This window comes from Phacochoerus africanus, chromosome 15 (genome assembly GCF_016906955.1).
Source record: "Phacochoerus africanus isolate WHEZ1 chromosome 15, ROS_Pafr_v1, whole genome shotgun sequence".
Taxonomy (NCBI): domain Eukaryota; kingdom Metazoa; phylum Chordata; class Mammalia; order Artiodactyla; family Suidae; genus Phacochoerus; species Phacochoerus africanus.
Window position 1 is genome coordinate 102,804,426 of NC_062558.1, and position 20,685 is coordinate 102,825,110.

General features: G+C 38.2%; 1 long non-coding RNA gene across 2 annotated transcripts in view; it reads right to left on the reverse strand.

Annotated features, from left to right (window-relative positions):
- The window catches only part of LOC125115948 (uncharacterized), a 238,841-nt gene that overhangs the window by 83,374 nt on the left and 134,782 nt on the right, over positions 1-20,685 (reverse strand). For both annotated transcript variants that reach the window (XR_007132209.1, XR_007132210.1), the window contains exon 2: positions 1,096-1,265. This is a non-coding gene — a long non-coding RNA (uncharacterized LOC125115948). The remainder of the gene's footprint in view (positions 1-1,095; positions 1,266-20,685) is intronic.

The window sequence follows — 20,685 nt, forward strand, 5'->3', positions numbered from 1 at the left end:
CTAGCATCCATGAGGATGCAGGTCCGATCCCTGGCCTTGGTCAGTGGGTTAAGGATCCAGAATTGCCGTAAACTGTGGTCTAGGTCACAGATGAAGCTTGGATCCTCATTGTTATGGCTGTGGTGTAAGCCAGCAGCAGCAGGTGTGATTGGACCCCTAGCCTGGGAACCTCCACATGCCACAAGTACAGTCCTAAAAAGACAAAAAGAACAAAAAAATACAAGAAAGAAAGAAAGAAAATATGTACAAACTAAGCCCAAAGTTAGGAGAAGGACGGACAGAAACTAGAGCAGAAATAAATGACATAGAGAATAGAAATCAATACAAAAAAAAATCAATGAAACTAAGTTTTTTTAAAAGATAAAATTGACAAACTCTTAGATTGATTTAAGGAAAAAAGACACATAAAAAAATGAAAGATATAATAAAAACACCAAGGATCATATAAAGCTACTGTGAACATTAATATGCCAGCAAATTAGGTAACCTAGAAGAAATGGATAAACTCCTAGAAACATAAAACCTACTAATACTGAATCATGAAGAAACAGAAAACCTTAATAGACCAATAACAAATAAGGAGTTTGAATCAGTAATCAAACATCTCCCAACAAAAAGTCCAGGACCAGATGCTCTCCCTGGCGAATTCTACTAAACATTTAAAGAGTTAATGCCAACCCTTCTCAAACTCTTCCAAAAAGTTGAAGAAAAAAGAGTACTTCCAAACTCATTTTAGTAGGTCACAATTACCTTGATACAGCCAGAAAAAGACAATATAAGCAGGTCATAATTCCTGACGAACATAGACACAAAAATCCTCAGCAAAATACTAACAAACTGAATTGCACAGCACATTAAAATGATCATAAGAAAACACGTACACTGTATGAGGGTTTGGGAATCACCAACTCTGAAGATGATTTCCAGTTTTTTAAGTTTACAAAGCCTAGCAAACTGTTCTTGAATATATTATCTTAAGACTTTTTTAAGTATATTAACTAAAGAATTTTTAAAATATTCTTTGTAGGCAGAGCATAGTAAAGAATACTCAACAGATGCTGAGACATGAATGAGAAAAATAAAAACGATACTGACCTTTTAACAGAGTAAGAAGCCCTCTTTACAGGTTTTCACAGATAAGGAAACAGGCAGGCCCAGAATTCTGACTCACCACCATTTTACAGCTGATTATTGGCTGAGCTGAAGCCAAAGCTTGTGCTTCTTAGTTCTTATTCTAGGCTTCTTTCCATTCCAGCACTTTAGGCCTGCAAAAATAGAGAAAAGTAACATAAGAACTATAGATATTCAGAGGGCAAATATGGCCTAAATGTTACATTATAAGCCCCAAATCAAGGCTTTCTTCAAGACAGGCCCAGAACTAGTCCAAGTAGACTGCCTGAAAGAAGTGACTAGAAAAGAAGTCAGAGAAGATGGGAAAAGCAAATAATCCTAGGCAAAGGAAATGCCTGGCCTGAATGCTTTAAAATTTCAAAAAATTGCGCAAGAGGAGAGGACAGTTTTATATACTCTCTTGCCTTGGGAACAAAAGAAAAATGTAAAAAGTCTAGTTCATTATTCATCCATTCATTCATTCAGCAAACACTTCTTTTTCTTTTCTTTCTTTCTTTTTTCTTTTTCTTTTTTTTTTTTCAGTAAACATTTCTTAGTAGCTACTCTGTGGTATAAGCAATACTGAATCCTGGAAGCAGGATGGTAAACAAAAAGACACACTCTTACTTGTGGGGAGCTTACAATCCAATAAAAGAGACAGATGTTTAGCCTAGTAATAGCAAAATTGCAAGAGCCATCTTCAAGAAAGTAGAGTTTGAATGGAGAGAAATTGCCCCAAGGAGGGATAAAAGACTTGCTCAAAGGAGGGGTACTCATCTGAAGCAAAGGGATGAGTTAAGAGTTAGCCACACGAGGAAGAGGAAAAGAGTATATCAGATGAGGAACTCCCTCTGTTACTGTCTCTCTTGATGTCTTTACAGACTCAGCACAATGGATGCATCCCTCTGCTTGGACTCCAGGACATCACCAGCCACCCTTTTTCTATTCTCTATGTGGGCACAGCCTCTACTCAACATTTAAATGTTGCTCAGCCCCGCAGTCCTCTTCTCCCTGTACATTCTCGCACGTGGTGATTTTATCCAGCTCTCCAGTTTCTCTCCAGGCCTGGTCTCATGACTGAGTCACAAACCCATGTGTCCAATCACATATTTCAAATCTCTGCCTACTGTTTCTTAAATATTTCAAACACAACACAGAGCACCCAGGGTTGCCCATCACCTTCCTTCCATCTTCTCTGATGACTATACACTCTATTGAAACACACTGATGTTCATGGGAAGAGCCAAGGTTGAAAAGAAGTATTTAAGCTAAAATACCAAGGATGTGTAGTATTTATCTGTGCATGAAAGGAGAAAATTAATGTTTCAAGCCAATGATGGTCTCTATTTTTACCCTATTTGGTCTCTCAACAATAATTATTCCATAAGGCATGGCAATTTTTATTTTATTGTTTATCCTTTCATATGTAGTTCAAATTTCTACCAACCCCCCCGCCCCGCCCCAGTATATCCATACTCAGTCATCAAGTTATCATTAAAAAGGTAGATTTATGAACCTGGATCACTAGGAGAATGTCAGTGACACCAGTGAAGACTCCAGGTATAGGGATTCATTTTTAGAGACTGGACTAGGTTTTGCTGGTTTCCTTCTCTCCCTCTTGGCTGATGATTATAGCCACTGAAATCCTGCAGCAATCTGAGTGAGTCATTATGAACGCAAAAACAACAAAAAGGTTTGCTAACTTTTAAAAATTCCTACCTATATGGCCTTGCCCTGCAGTCAAAAGAATCCTTTTTTTTTTTTTTTTTTTAACCACACCACATCTTTTATTGACAGCTTTTTGTTGCAAATACAAAATACAGTAATGGAACGAGTGATTAGTTCAACTCTCAAACTGATTTATAATGACAGTTTTCTGATGCAGGGGAAATGAAGAATTGAACTGACTCTGTGAAGTGACAATTCCCAATTATGTTGTTCCCTTATATTAATTAAACAGGTGCAAGGTAGTTTTCAGAGTAGCACTTCGGAGACCTCTGTTGTGTAGAATTACTTACAGTTGTTAAATGTTATCCTCTTTTCAATGAAAGCAATAATACAAATCTTGATCTATAAGGTACAAGGTACAACTCTCCTTGGACTCCATTGAGGAATCATGGACTCATCTTGACATACTCTGTTCCACCAAATTTTTATTTGTTAAGAAAAATAATCTGCTTTGGCAAAATTATTTTAAGGCCCTAGCCCATTTTACCACTACCATCTATTCCATCATTCCCAAAGGAAAAATGCATTTCCTGGGAACCATGTACATAGAAGAAATAGTCCATATTTTTAGCCTCATATCCATGGTCTCCCAGAAACTGGACAATCTTCACCCATGCCCATGGCTTAAACTGGTTTAAGCTTGTGACTTTAAAACCTGCAGTTTTTGGCACAACCTCACTTATGAGCTCCAAAATCTAGTAAGTTAACCAATTTCTTTTGCTTAGTTATATTGCAGGTGCCTCGAAATCAAGACAGTGAAAATAGAACCTGTTATCCTCAGCAAAACCATTCTTTCAATTAATACCCTCTGCCTCTTTGAATGAGCATACAATACCTCAAACCAGAAGCAAGAAATTATCCTGGAATTTTTCTTTTCTTCCTTACCCTTCATATTCAATCCATCAGCAAGTCCTTCGAAATCTTTTACCTAAATATGTCTAGAATCCTCCCTGCCTATTACCAACGCCGGTGCCACTGTTTGAGCCCTCATCATGTCTCTTCTGAACCATTTATAATAGCTCGACTAAGAGTCGCTTTCTTCTGGATGTCTATCCTTCCCGTCAGACAATCATACTGTCATGGGATTTATCTTCATAATTCATAAATCTGATCCCTTCACTACCATTTTCAAAAACTGTTTGGCTTCCCATTGCTACAGAATATTACCTAAATGCCTTTGCATGGCTTACAAGACCCTTTTTGTTCTGGTTTCTTTGCCTCCTCTCCCACCAGTCTTAACCTCTTTCTTAAATGGCCCTAAACATTTCATTTTCCAATTCTCAGAAAATGCCTTCACTTACTCTTATCTCCAGGGCTGTGCACACATGGGTTGTTCTTTGCATAGAATCCTGACCCCCTTCTTGTCCATTAATAAATTTCTCATTTATAATTTAAATCTTAAACACACTATCTGCTCTAAACCTTACTTGACTCCTGATATCTTAAAATCTCCTTTCCCTTTACACATGGAACATCTTTTAATTATATAATTGTCCCTTCATAATGATATATATTTCATTATTTGTCTATCTCCTATTGGGTTATTCATTCTTTGAGGTTAATTTTCTTTGTTTATGCAACGTTGCACCTTCATCACTTAGGATAGTGTTTGGCACAGAGTCAGATGAGGTATTCTAAAGAAAATGACCTAAATGCATGAATATATATATAAAAATATGAGTGAGCTTGACTTGGGGGAAAGAGAATTATCTTTTACTTCAACAGCTTCCAATACCACCACCTATTATTCCTACAGCCTGAACTGCTTTGGAAGATTGATATCTGAATCTTGTCTCTTGGTTAAGTTCCTTAAAAGCAGAAAGGGACAGGGTTAAAATGAGAAGAACAGATGTGAGAATGCAAAGATGGGTTTTTCTTTGATCACCTTTAAATTCCCTTTCAGTCAGTCATGTGTTATCTCTGCCAGGGGCCAAGACTCAGCTGTGTGTTATTATTGATGAGTTACTTTGGATAATTTATCAGGCAAACCAGTTGACTAAATTTTCTAAACATTAAGAGAGAATTAAGAACTGAGGGAGGAAAATGAGATGAAGCAAATCTTCCTCCTCCTATGCTAAGAACCAGCTTAGGGCTTACAATGCATTGGCTTACAAAGTTGGCATGCTCTTCTGTCTGTCTTTACATTGGAGATCTGCCTGATGCAGACCTAGTTCAGCCTCAGAAGAGAGGAGAGTGCCAAAGACTGGGAATAGGGAATGTGCCCAACATAGGGAGGCTTCCATACTCGTATGCACAAGACCAAAAATGCAAATATGAAATGAAATTAAATCAAAGAGACGTAGCCAGTAGCTTCTATTTCTTCAGGCCAAAAGGTCCATATTACATAAATTACTACCCTATTCACTAGTTTATTCAACTTTTTAAATTTTTCTAGGATGTCACATGTAGAACCAGTTACTATTAGGGTTAGAAGAGACCATAGACCCCATGTACCTGAGTGCTTCTCAAACTGTGACCCCAGTGTCCACGGGTTCCAGTGTGACACCTCAGGGACCAAACTGGAGAGGGCAAGATTCCAGCTTCCCTGCTGGGGTTAAACTCAAAAAACAGTCCTCTTCTCTGTTTCATTTGTCTGTTTAATAAAGGAATCCCACGCAAGACTTCAATTGGTAGGAATAAAAGAATACTGTTTACAAGCTTAAAATACTCTGATTCACTCCAACTCCCTTGATTTATAGATGAGGAATCTGAGGTCCAGAAAGGTTAAATGATTCATCAAGTTAGTGGAAGATGACCAGGACCTGCCCAGGTCTTATAACACCTATTCACAAGGAGGCAGAATCCTTAGACATGAGTCTTAGAGCCCAAGTGCCTGAATTCATACACTGTCATTATCACCTCAGGGCAATTTATTTGCCCCTTCCAAGCTTCAGTTCTCCCCTGAAAAATGGGGTTCACACTGGTACATGTCTCAGAGTTGTTGTGAGGAGCAAGTGTGTTAATATACAGAAAATATCTAGCGCTGCAACCTCCCTCTTTGACCTTTTTCACTTATGAGGGCCCTTTGATTATATTAGGTTCACTCAGATAATTCGGGACAATCTCGCTCAATATCCTTAACTTAATCGTACCTAAAGGAGTTCCCGTTGTGGCTCAGCAGTTAAGGAACCATGAGGATGTGACTTTGATCCCTGGCCTTGCTGAGTGCATTGTGGATCCGGTGTTGCTGTAAGCTGTGGTGTAGGTCACAGTTGCAGCTTGGATCTAGCAATGCTATGGTTGTGGTGTAGGCTGGCAGCTGTAGCTCTGATTTAACCTCTGGCCTGCGAATTTCCATATGCCATGGTTGCACCCTTAAAAAGAAAAAAAAAAGCATGCCTGTAAAGGTCTTTTTGCCAAGTTAAGGTGATACATTCACAGATTATGGGGATTTGAACATGGACATCTTTGGGAGATGGTTATTCTGTGTATCAAAGGCAAATATGTAAAAATATGCAGGCTATGCAAAACAGCTTTGTATAAGAGGACATGGTATATACTGCACATGCTTTACCTAAAGGCAGTCATACTTTTTAAAAATACTAGACTAGCTGAATGCATCCATCTAGAACTGAATTGGTGTGAGGTGGCTGGTTTGGGATTCCTATTCCTATCCTATTTGGCATTCCACTGATTGGTTAGACCAGGTCTCTATGACATAAACCAAAGAAAGGTGGTGACTGCCCAAAGCTGTCCTTTGTAAGAACCCTAGATAATTCAAGATATTTTCCTCATAATGAAACAAAATGATACATTTCCATCCAAATGCATGCAATCTGCTTCCTAAATCCTTTAAATACCTGGCCGTGGGAAATGACCCAGTTTTGATCTTCCTCTGTGGACTATTTCAAATAAAACTCTTTAGCAGCCAATGACAAAAGGCATCATACCAACAGGTGCTTCATCCTACACTCTTATTCTATGTCTCTTTTTTAGCCGTTACACCTGGTTGGCTTGGCGATCCCCCAGGGATGGCATCTGTTATCACTGCCTCCCTTGAAATCCAGGCCCACTGTTGTTGATCTGCAAACGTTGATGAAAACCCAAACTGTGCCTGTCTCTAGGCTTTACAGCCATATGCCAAATCAAATTACGTTTCATAGTTGGCAGTGAAAGAAACTAAGAAATACTCAATGCAAAGACACCTTCCCTGGCACCATTGGGGAGGTAAAATATAAAACCTGCCTGCTATCTCCTTTACCAGGTCTGATTGTTAAATTTGCTAACATGGAAAATGGCTTTTAAAAGTGAACACTAGGGACTCTTTCTCCTGAGCCCACATGCCAGTTGCTGAAATGAAGGTTTGTCTTCAAAGCGGGAGTGGGTTTCAAGCATGAAAAGCAACAGAGTGTCCCTGAGGTGATGACAATGAAGGGTGAGAAAGAAATAACAAGTAGGGAGAAAAGAGGTGAAATCAGGGAAAATAAAAGATGAAGTCATCATCGGTCAGCATGTATGATCAAGTGGGTAGGTGGGAAAACAACTAGGGGGTGATTATTAAATGCCTTAGGTTTTTTTTTTTTTTTTTTTAAGTAAAACATTTGTCTTGATCCCTTTCAGGTTACTAACTAGGTGAAAGAGTGCTAAAGGTAAGAGACTAGAGCCTATGGAGCCATTACTTAATTGAACTTTAGTTTACAACTCATTATTTATCCAATAGATGGAAGGAAGCAATTATTGTCACATGCTGTCTTTTTAGAAACTAAGTAGAGTCCTAACCATTGAGTTTTACCCCAATGGATCAGTTTCTTTTGCCACTAAAATGATATCAATGCGGGCACTAAGACCAAGTGGAGAAAATGCTGGTATAAATGAAGTTTAGGCTGTTTGGAAACTCTTACTAGATAGTGTATATATTGCCTATTGCTGTTGAAACAAACTACAACAAACCTAGTGGTCTGAAACAATACAAATTTATTATCTTACAGTTCTGGAGGTCAGAGGTCTGAAATGAGTTTATGAGCCTAAAATCAAAATGTGGGGAAGGCTGCATTCTTTCTAGAGACTCTAGGGGAGAATCTGTTCTCTTGTTTTTCCATGTGCTAACAAACACCTGCATTCCTTCACTTGGGGCTCCTTTTTCAAAGTGCACTGTTACTCCAACCTCTGCTTCTGTTGACACATCTCCTTTTCCTAACTTAGACTCTCTTGTCTCCCTGTGATTACACTAGGGCCACCTAGATAATGCAGGATAATCTCCATACCTCAAGATCTTTGATCACTTTTGCAAAGCCCCTTTTCCAGGTAAGGTGACATGCTCACAGGTCCTGAGGACTAGGATGCAGGCACCTTGGGGGACCATTATTCTGTCTAGCACATATTTGTCAATAAAGGCTTTCTTTCAGAAGGTACAAACACAAATATCTGCAGAAGACAAGTAAATAACACAAGTGAATGAACCCGACAAAGGAATGGTGAAAGGGAGGTAAATTGGAGAGTGAATAAATAGAATTCTAAAGCTTTCAACATTTTAAAAACCATATGTAATTACTGTGTGGATGAAACAAAAGATGTCTCTAATTCATGTCTGCTTATTTGCAGCCACTGCTTTAAACTAAATACCTTTGCTGTTCTCCAAGAGCCTCTTTTGCTCAAACAAGACCCTTCTATTGAAATAGCCATGTGTGAGTTCCTGTTGCGGCTAGGTGGAAACGAATCTGACTAGCATCCATGAGGACACAGGTTCAATCCCTGGCCTTGCTCAGTGGGTTAAAGGATCCAGCATTGCTGAGCTGTGGTATAGGTCACAGACACAGCTCCAATCTGGCGTTGCTATTGCTGTGGTGTAGGACAATGGCTATAGCTCCAATTCAACCCATAGCCTGGGAACCTCCACATGCCAAGCATGCGGCCCTAAAAAAAAAGCCACATGCACTCTGCAGCCAATTCCATACTGACATGAATATATAAAAGGCTGAAATAAAGACTATGCTAAGAAGAAGAATGAGGTTTGGCGCTATGTTCCACTGAGGACTACTTGGAAGCAATAGGCCAGGAAGGACACTGACAAAGGAGATAATGATATAAATTTAAAAAGATGGTGACCCTGTTCCCAGAAGTTTTAGAAAAGTTCTCTGGCTTGGAGACAGGTGAGAGACCGCTAAGAAGACTGCAAGGAATGATGTCCCATAGGTTCTTAAAAGTCGCACTGCAGTGACCATGACATAGCACAAGTTGCAAGGATACAGGAAAAGAGCAGCAATGTGTATGTTTCTGCCGACTATCTTAGAGGGTTCCTGACAACTCTTGAGGTTTGGTGTGTGTTGTAAGGGGGGGGGGGGGGCTGGATATAATTTTGTGAAGATATCTTGAGTATTTGGCCACAGTAAGAATCGAATTCATCCTCATATATGGAATTCCAGTTTAGCAGACACTCTGAGGCCTGCACCACCATCAGAATATATGTCATAGTTTTATATAGGTTTATATCAAAGGTTATCAAGAAATAATTCCAGGAGATGCAGTGCCCATGTTCACATACATGGTGTTTAATAGATGTAGTGTGTAGCCAGGAGGAACAAAAAGGTTCATGGTTGGTAGAGAAAAACCACTGGGGCAGCTGACACAGGAGGGTAGCAGGAGAATTCAGTTGGAATTTGTATGGTGAGGGGAAGAGGTCCTTTTATTTAAAAATAAGCAAACAAACAAGTACAGAGACTTTTGTTTAGGAAAGGGAAGGCCCTATGCTTGTCTAGAATGGAGAAGTTGCAAAAAAGAGAAAGATAAATTTACTTGCAGACAACATATAACAGAAATGTAAGTGTATGTGTGAGAGAGAGAAAGTCAGAGACAGAGAAGAAAGGAGAGTGACATACAGAAAGAGAGAGATGCAGAGAGAACAAGCCAGAGATAGAGATGCAAACTCAGGAAGACAAAGACAGGGAAACTGCTTTAGTGAATGATTTGTATGCAGCAGGGGTAAAATTATAACTTAGGTTTTTCTGTTGCTCTATGCCACTGCCTTCCAACAAGTTTTGTCAATCATTTTCTTTCCTCTGGATGAAATCTCAAAAATATAAAATAGCTTTTCCTGTCACTCTTTCATATAAGTAAATAGTCTCTCTTAACATAAAATGCCTAGCTTAGTCCAGCCTAATATCAAAGCCAGTTTTCTTGAGTAAATCAATTCATCTTCCCTACCACATCGCATCTTGGGCTGATTGAGGCTTGGAGAGTTGCAGTGGGGAAGGGGCGCTGGACCACCTTCTGCACGTTGCCCTTGTTCTCCTCACTAGGTGGTCTCTGGTTTTCCCAGGGCTCCAGGAAAGAGAGATGAAGATGAAAAGATTTACTTGACTAGTACAGTTGCCCCTGTCTTTGGAGGCCACTGAGAGAGCAGCCCCCTTTCTCCCTTTCCTCTCAATCTCTCATTCACGGAGTCTCACTGGAACTCAACATGGAATCTTCAGAAACTTCCATTACTATGCATTTCTCACCTCCTGTTCCCTCGTCACAGGAGATAGCTTCTCTGCCACCTTCTGGTTGCTCATGTCTCTCCCCTCAGTCCTAGCATCTAGCAGTTTACTCCACACATATACCCCATCATGGGCACCCCATACCCACAAGGGAATGATGTAGGGCTGGATCTTTCAAGACAGCCCATGTTCAACTCCTACATCAATTTACATTTTTCCACATCTAGACAAGCAGACCATTTTGAAGGCAGCCCCCCCATGAATTGCTCTCTGGCTATTAACAGTACCCTTAAGCTCTTCCCCTTATAGACTTTAGCTATATATTTAGATATAAATATTTCTAAATATCAGCAGGCACATGTCAAGTTCTTCAGGTGGTTTCCCAAAGCATCCCTCAGGAGACATGAGGGCAGAGTTAAACACCTCTCTACTTATCTCTTCTATACCCTCCTGCAGTTACCCACAATCTTAGCATGCCTTAGACAAATGATCTGGCAGCTACTGTTCTCAGCCTTTGGAATCTCTTCCTCAACTCCTAGCTATAGGGGAAAGTTGCAATTGATATCTTCGGAGATAGATAGGAAGATAGATAGATGATAGATAGGTAGATAGACAGGTAGGAAGGGTGAACCTTGATCTTTCTCTTTCTCTACCCTTGTCTATCTCTCTCTAGTTATACATATCTAGGTAGTGGCTAGTTGGCTGAAAAATAAGGAATTGGAACCCTAGAATTCAAGAAAGAACAAGAAGGTAGAGCAAGAATTTCCTGCAAGAAACAAGAGATAGGTACTGAGAGAGAGAGAGCTGATTAATAACAGTGGGAAGGCAAACTTTTTGAAGTGATGACTGATATTTGATTTTAGTTGTTTCTGGATCTGGGCAGAAATGCCCTTGATCTTTAGGGCAAGTCTGTCACCATATTAGTTTTGAATTAGTACAGCACTGCTTTGGATAACAGAGGAGAGGAGCTTTCATTTCCATTTAGGAGAAAAGGGACAAGATAGAATTGGAACAGACAGCATCAATTGGTGAAGTGATGGTGGGAAATTCTCAATTACCCAAATCAGGAAGCTGTAGGCAACTTTAGGCCAGAGTTAGCCCTTCTTTTTGAGAACCTGTGGAAATATTGAGAGTCTTGGACTTCTCCTGGTTTTTTTAAGTTGGAAGCTTGAATTACTCCATGTGACTGTCAAGCAAAGTGATGTCAAAAGGCTGGACAGCTTGGAGGTATTTGGAACAAATACAACTGATGAAGCGTTGCCTATCTTTTCAACTTCCTAATGTAAATTTGAGGTAAGATTGTTTGATCAAAATTCAAAATCTTCCACAATTATTGAATAAGAGAAATACAGCAGAAGTTCCTGTTGTGGCTCAGTGGAAATGAATCTGACTAGTATCCACGAAGATGTAGGTTTGATCCCTGGCCTCACTCAGTGGGTTAAGGTTCAAGTGATGCAGTGAGCTGTAGTGTAGGTACAGATGCGGCATGGATCACTTGTTGCTGTGGCATAGGCCAGCAGCTACAGCTCTGATTCAACTCCTAGCTTGGGAACTTCCATATGCCATAGCTGCAGCCCTAAAAAGCAAAAAATAAATAAATAAATAAATAAAGGGGGGCTAATACAGCAACACAGAAACATTCCAAGGACTTAAATACCTGAAATAATCCAAGTTCCAAGCCTGAACAATTTGGTACCTACTGGTACCAATCTCACATATATCATCGACAGTGGGAGAGTTTTTAGGATTAGATTTGGCCATTGTCCCTCCTAACTCCTTTGAGCTTCTATAATTTTACCGTTTTATTCTATGCCCTCTCATTTCCATTGCCTCCAGGTTCCCCAATCCAAATCACATGCTTCCAGTCTCACTTTGAGGATGAGAAAGGGATTATGGCCAGACAAAAGCAGAGGGCAAGAAAATAACTGGCTTTCCCCGAACTCCAGAAATCTCGTGAAGAGGTCTTGCCATAGGCTAAAAGGCAGTACCCAGAGATAAGTTTGGCCTTTATCCTGCTTGGCCCTGGGAAGCCCAGCTGTGCTAGACTGAGTTGCAGGGGTTTTTCCCTGCAGGTCAAGATTTTACATCTTCTGATACTCCAGGGCATTGTAGGCTGACTCATTAAAGCCACAGGAGAATGGCTCACACCACTCAGGCTCTCACCCACAGCTGATTTGTAAACCAGAAGATCAATTTGCTAGTTTATAGTGATTCAGATCCAGCTACCCTTTGGTCCAAGTATGCTATGTGTCAAATATTAAGCTTAAAGACTTCTCACCCAGGATCTCATTTAATCCTCTTGCCAATGGTGGTCAGTAGATGTCCCCAGAGGGAAGCCAATTTAGAAAAAATGAATAAGGTTTAAAGAACCTTGGATACCGGATCAAGGCAAAGAGAATGAGATGATCTGTGGAGAAAATCTCTTATTTTTTTTATTTTTATTTATTTATTTATTTTTGCTTTTTAGGGCCACACCCACAGCATATGGAAGTTCCCAGGCTAGGGATTGAATCGGAGCTGCAGCTGCTGGTCTACGTGCCACAGCCACAGCAACGTGGGATCCAAGCCTCATCTGTGACCAATGCCACAGCTCACAGCAATGCCAGGTCCTTAACCCACTGAGTGAGGTCTGGGATCAAACCTGCATCCTCATGGATACTAGTTGGATTCATTAACCGCTGCATCACAATGGGAATGCCTATGGGGAGATAATCTTAAAATAGAAGGACGCTCTTGGATCTTTGTTCTGATATATTCCTGCTTATGGAGCCAGTCTGAGCAAGGAAACCCAGACTCTGCCCCACTGGCAGGGCTGGACCGTCACTGACCAAACCTTTCTCATACTCTTTTCAAGTTTCTATGCTGACATTTTTTGCCTCCCTACATCTTATTCCCTCACAACCAGAGTACCTCTGTGGAAGGAATCCAGGCACCAAGATACACAGACAATAGAGTAGAATGCCCTCATCCCCTAAACTGATGCAAACTCTTTCATGAATCTGACTTATCTCACTTTCCATGATAGCAGACTCAACAATGTCCCTCCAGAGTAAATCTTTGAGCCTTTTTCCAACTATGCTGAGAGTCGAGAGGGTCCTCTGTGCCCTCTCTGCAGCTCTAGGCATGGCATGGAGGAGTGGAAGGGAGGAGGGCACAGATGGAAGAGACACAAGCTTTTAAGTTGAAATCATGCAAAAGAACTCTCCCATGTATATAAGTTTAATATTTTAAATGAATTAGTTTATCAAAGTACTTATGCAGTGCCATGCACTTAGTATACAGAAAAGAATATGCCATCTACTCTCAAAGAACTCAGCGTCCACTGGGGAACACAACACATAAAGAAATAATTTCTAATGCAGTGAGCTAAAGGTTAATTGAATATAAACATGGTACCACCAGAGAATTGCGGTTTGGAAAATTGTGTCCATGTGGTCAGGGAGGGTCTCACAGCTAAGATGACATTTGAGCAGTTTTAAATTAAGAATAGCAATTCATTGGCAGAGACAGGAAGAGGGGGCAGTGGAGGAGGATGTGAGGAGGAATGTTTAGGGGAGGGCATTCCAAGCAGAATGAACAAAGGCATAAGAGGGCACTGGAGTTTTAAGAAAATGAGAGATACTTGGTATGCCTATAACAATTTATATGAGTGGAAGTGAAGCTGAGAGGCAGGGTCAAATCAAAATTGACTTCTACTGTTAAGATGAGAAGTTTGAATTACATTCAGTAGTCAAAAGGTATAGAATTTGAGCCATATAATATCAAGAACATATGTGTGTTTTTAAAAGACAGATTTAATAGTATTATGATTTCGTTTTGTAACTCCTAAGTAAAATTAATAAATGTATGATGACATTTGTTTTAGAGAAGTATATTATTCTAACCTAAGGTTCCAAATATTTTATAATATTAGAAATAATTATTTTACAGTGACCATTTCATCGCTTATTCTAGTCTTTCCTGAAATATCAACAACTTTATAGCATATAAATCGGGTGTAGTGGTAATAAGGCTGAATCTGGAGTCAATAAATAAAGCTCTGAGTTCCTACTCTTCCTCTTTCTAGCTGTATAACCCCTCCCACTTAACTTATGAGAATTTCCTCATTAGCAAAATGAAGATAGTGATACCCACCTTCTGGGTTTGTTGCAAGAATTAAATTAAGGACAAGCGAGATAGCCTTTGGACCTAAAAGGTCACCCAGGACTCATCCTTAGGGATTCCAATCCAGGAAATCTAGGATGCATTCAAATGATACTTAAAAGTCGATGCTGCCATTGAACTGGCCAAATTACATTTCTGCCTTTCTTTTCTGGATGAGAGCACTGAAGTTCAAGGAATGCAAACTATGGATGGAGCTAAAACCAAAGTCTGGACCCCTAAAATGCTGTCCTTCATAATTCAGAAATAGTTCTCTGGAATGGCTTCATCAATAACAAGCCAAAACCTCATTCAAAATGAAAACTTCTATGAAATGATATTAATATGTATGGAAACAGATTTTATTCCTTGATCCAAATGTTATTGGTTTGCTAAGTAAAAGAGCAACTCTGATGGTTAGAAGATAACATATATTCCAACTTCTTCCCTTTGGATGAAAAAAAAATTAGATCTTTTCCTTACTCATCACAAACTATACAGTAAGCTGATACCTACTGATGTAAACCATTGATTACAGATTGATTTGCTAGAAATTGAAGAAAAACTTGATTGAATGATAACCTCACTAAAATGAAATGTATGCATTACTGTATTAATCAATTTGTGCTTTATGACTGAATTTTCAGTAGCAAGATTCTAGATAAATCTGTCAAAATAAGTAGAAAAAATAAGGAGAAAAACTTTCTGAAAAACTGAGCAGAGCCTCACTTGTCAAAAATAGACTTTTTTTTTTTTAATTGAGTAAGATTCCAAGATTAAATTGAATAGAATAAATGGAGTCTAAATAAAACCAATTAAGTGGAGAGGGGGAAATTTCTTTGTTAGAACTATAATAAAAATTCAAAGTAAGAAATCTACTTCAGAGAAAATGGTGGGTTACATTATCAAACTGATCTTGCTGAAGAAGAACAAAAAACACTGGATAAAGGGTACTTCTAAAAAACTTCAAGAATACACAAGAATTGAGAAGATAGTAAGATATTAGCAGTTCAGATGCTAAAGAAAAGCATGAAATCCTAAGTAGAGCACTCAAGCTGCTCTTGTTCCTATGGCACTTATCAAATTTGGCAAAGTTAAACTCCAGATTGGACAATGTTATACAGTAAAAAAAGAAGGAAGTCAAACCTGGAGTTTTTCCATAGTACAAAGACCAACAGGAGACCCTCTTAATATTAAAATGGAACCTCAGAAAAGTAATCTCTCAGGTAAAGATGAACCATAATTAACTATGTCTCCTGTTCCCCACATCCATCCCCAAAAGGAATTTCAAGGAAAGTTGTCCTACAAAGAAGGGGTAAACAACTAAACACATCAAAACCAAAAATAAGAACAAAAACACTAGAAAATAAAAAATAACACATTAGTTTTATCAGCAGATTCACAACTATAAATTATAAAACTTTTTCGTTAAAAAAATAAATTCCTCAAAAAGTGATCCCTGAGTAGAACTGTCCCCAACAACCTGCCAGAAGTGAAAATGACCTCTCTGGAGGAATGAGTATTCATACTAAGCCTCCAAGTATAATTACAAATAAATATTTTCAAGGACAAAGTATAAATGAAAGAATGGATTACAAATGACCATGAAGAAACTTTTGGGGGTCATAGAAATAATTGATATCTTGAATACTATGATGACTTAATGGGTAGGTCCACCTATCAAAATTTTTCAATGGCACATTTTAACCTATGAAGTTTATTCCATGTCAATTACAACTTAATAAAGATTAAAAAGCAGTTAACAGAAAAAAAGCAGATACTGAAGATAATGGAGTTGCAGAGGACAAGTGCTCGAATTATTTGATCACACAAAGCTACGTACATCACTGGAAAGCTTTTGTGAAAAGGTATGAATGAAAATCGTCTAGGCATTTTAGAGAGTCATTTTCTAAAGATTGAACTGAATGTCATCTCAGTTTCTTTACCTCTGTGATTCAGAATTTATGGGCTTTACAACAGAGAATGACACATTTCATACATTCGATATCCTAGATAAGAGATTTCCCATGAATAACCATTTTTTAAAACACTAGCTACTTTATAATTCTACTATAACTCCAACATACATAATTCTGCATGACTTTTCCAGTCCTCTAAGTAATGACAGTAGTTTAATTGCCACAGACATTAACAGTCAATTATTTCAGTAATTTTAGTTGATTTCTTTCTTTTTTTTTTTTTTTAGGGCCTCACCCATGGCATATGGAAGTTCTGTCAAATCGGAGCTGCAGCTGCCAGCCTACGCCACAGCTACATGGAATCTGAGCTGAGCCTGTGGCCTACACCACAGCTCACAGCAATCCTGTACCCCCACCCACTGAGCTAGGCCAGGGATAGAAACTACTTCCTCACTGATACTAGTTGGATTCATTTCTGCTGTGCCACGATGGGAACTCCCTAATCTTAGTTGATTTTTTTAAAAAATACTACTGCTTTCATAAAACAAGGGAAAAAAATGTGATGCTTGTGAATTCAATGGATCAATAAACTTGAAAGGTCGCATATGTTTTCTCTTTTTATTTTTATTTTTTATTACTCAAATGAATTTATCACATCTGTAGTTATATAATGATCATAACAATCCAATTTCACAGGATTTCCATCCCATAATCCAAGCACATCCCCCCACCCCCCAAACTGTCTCCTCCAGAGACCATAAGTTTTTCAATGTCTGTGAGTCAGCATCTGTTCTGCAAAGAAGTTCAGTCTGTCCTTTTTTCAAATTCCACATATCAGTGAAAGCATTTGATGTTGGTGTCTCACTGTATGGCTGACTTCACTTAGTATGATGATTTCTAGGTCCATCCATGTTGCTAAAAATGCTGGTATTTCGTTCATTTTAATGGCTGAGTAATATTACATTGTGTATATGTACCACATCTTCTTGATCCACTCCTCTGTCGATGGACATTTAGGTTGTCTTCATGTCTTGGCCATTGCAAAGAGTGCTGCAATGAACATCGGAGTACATGTGTCTTTGAGAGTCGTGGTTTTCTCTGGATAGATGCCCAGGAATGGGATTGCTAGATCAAATGGTAGTTCTATTTTTAGTTTTCTGAGGCATCTCCATACTGTTTTCCACAGGGGTTGCACCAATTTACAATCCTACCAACAGTGTACTAGGGTTCCTTTTTCTCCACACCCTCTCCAGCACTTATTGTTTGTAGACTTTTTGATGATGGCCATTCTGGCTGATATAAGGTGGTACCTCATAGTGATTTTGATTTGCATTTCTCTAATAACGAGTGATGTTGAACATCTTTTCATGTATTTTTTGGCCATCTGCATGTCTTCTTTGGAGAACTGTCTGTTTAGATCTTCTGCCCATTTTTTGATGGGGTTGTTTGTTTTTTTGGTGTGGAGCTGCAGAAAGTATTTATAAATTTTGGAGATTAATCCCTTGTCAGTTGAATCACTTGCAAAGATTTTCTCCCATTCTGTGGGTTGTCTTTTCATTTTGTTTAGGGTTTTCTTTGCTGTATGGAAACTTTCAAGTTTGATTAGGCCCCATTTGTTTATTTTTGTTTTTATTGTCAATACTCTAAGAGGTGGATCTGAGAAGATGTTGTTGCCATTTATGTCAGAGAGTGTTTGGCCCATGTTTTCCTCTAAGAGTTTTATAGTGTCTGGTCTTATATCTAGGTCTTGAATCCACTTGGAGTTTATTTTTGTGTATGGTGTTAGGGAGTGTTCTACTTTCATTCTTTTCCATGTGGCTCTCCAGTTTTCCCAGCACCACTTATTGAACAAGCTGTCCTTTCTCCATTGTATATTCTTGCCTCCTTTGTCATAGATTAGTTGGCTGTAGGGGCATGGGTTGAATTCTGGTCTTTCTATCCTGTTCCACTGATCTATATTTCTGTCTTTGTGCCAGTACCATACAGTTTTGATGACTGTTGCTTTGTAGTATAGCCTGAAGTCCGGGAGCCTGATTCCTCCAGCTCCATTTTTCTTTTTAAGGATGTCTTTGGCTATTCTGGGTCTTTTGTGCTTCCAAACAAACTTTAAAATATTTTGCTCGAGTTCTGTGAAAAATGTCCTTGGTAATTTGATAGGGATTGCATTGAATCTGCAGATTGCCTTAGGTAGTATAGTCATTTTGATAATATTAACTCTTCCAAACCATGAGCATGGTATATCCTTCCATCTATTTGTGTCACCTTTGATTTCTTTCATCAGTGTCTAATAGTTTTCAGAGTACAGGTCTTTTGTCTCTTTAGATAGGTTTACTCCTAGGTATTTTATTCTTTTGGATATGACGGTAAACGGGATTGCTTCCCTAATTTCTTTTTCTGCTTTCATTGTTAGTGTATAGAAATGCCATCAATTTCTGTGTATTAATTTTGTAACCTGTGACTTTGCCAAATTCATGGATGAGCTCTAATAGTTTTCTGGTAGTCTTTAGGGTTCTCTAGGTATAGTATCATGTCATCTGCAAATAGTGATAGTTTTATTTCTTCCTTTCCAATTTGGATTCCTTTATTTCTTTTACTTCTCTGATTGCCGTGGCTAGGACTTCCAAAACTATGTTGAAGAGTAGTGGCGAGAGTGGACATCCTTGTCCTGTTCCTGATCTCAGCGGGAATTCTTTAAGCTTTTCGTCATTGAGAATGATGTTCACTGTGGGTTTGTCATATATGGCCTTTATTATGCTTGTTTTCTCTTTTTAATATGAAGAATATTTTAATTCAAAAAAGGCATACTGTGAAATAGTTTGAGTTTGTACATTTTGGTAAGACAATAATTCACTGTATAAAACATTAAATTCAGTAGTGGCAATGTATTAAATAATGTTCATTTGTTCCTGTGGTCAATATTTTTAAAATATTTTAAGCCCTCATTTAAATTTGTAATATTATAATATAGTAGTGATGTGTTACACTGTAAATTTTAAAAAGAAATCAGATTGCAGTGTTTTTAAAACACATATATATGCACAGATGATATGCTCCATGCCTCTACACAATGGCAGGAAAATGGTAAGCAAACATACCATAAATCTGAATGCAAAAAGAAAGCTCCAATGCCTTCATCTCTCTTTTATCACCTTTGAAACCCCTAATAAACATTTTAGAACTTCCTATTCTGCTTTCCATGCCTCTTAAACTCCTCCATCTTTTTCTCTTATGTGTTACATGTCCAATATTCTCTCCTTGCCTATCTTTCAGGTGACTAATTCTTTCTTAGATTTGTCTAATATACTGCTATACCTACTCTTAGAGTTTTCATTTTAATTAATGTCATCTTAATTATTGACTTTCTGGTTGGTTGTTTAAAATCAATTAAGTCACTTTTTATTGTTTCCTTTACCCTTTGATGCTGTCATACACCAAAATTCAAGTTGGCAAATTGTCTTCAGGGCAAGAGCAGCTTTGGGTCAATTTACATTTCTGAATTTTCCCTGTTCTTTCAATTTTAACCATATAATTCTTTGCTATTTCATGCTTTTGGTGATTTTAATTTTGAAAAACATTTTCTCCAGCAATTTTTCTTTATGAGTGTGTGGTATGTACATATATACCAGTGGAAGGGAAGAGACTAGGCTGAAAACCTGGCCCATTACTATAAGAAATTAAAGTATGAAAATTGTCTGAACAATTTTAAAAATATAAAACACAAATTACACTGGTTTGATTATTTGGGGGTATATATTAAATCCCCTGGGTGATTTGTTATCTACTCCATCATGAAACTGTTTTTTTGTCAAACATACAACATTTGACCATTTTCAAATGAAGAGTAAAACTGCACAAAAGAAACATCCAATTAATACACTATTTAAGGTCATCTATAAATCCTGTTCCCATAGCAACACAGTTACTTCCCAAGATTTCTTCCTTTACACTTCTTATTTTGCCCAGTCATGAATTTTCAAAGCAATACCTTAGGCGTTTTCCAATTAAGTCAATAACTTTATTGTTAACCCAACTTTCACTTCTGTCCTTTCAGAGAATTCTTAAAACATACTGATGAATAAAAAGTAAACCATCGTTACAAATTAGTTATTTGCAAGAAAATAAACTATTTCTGAAATCAACAATATAATGTACAAATAAGCATCCTTCTAAATTTGTTAGCTTTTATTAAATGATGGCAAATATTTGCTACTAGTAAAAAAGTGTGATTTTTAATTTATTCTTCTTGTGTCAAAAGACTTGAAACTAAATCAGTCCCACTTGGCTAATAGTCACATTATATTACAAACACTGAGACTACTAGAATTGGATATTTCAAAATGCTCACTCACACACACAAACATTGTAATGGTTGG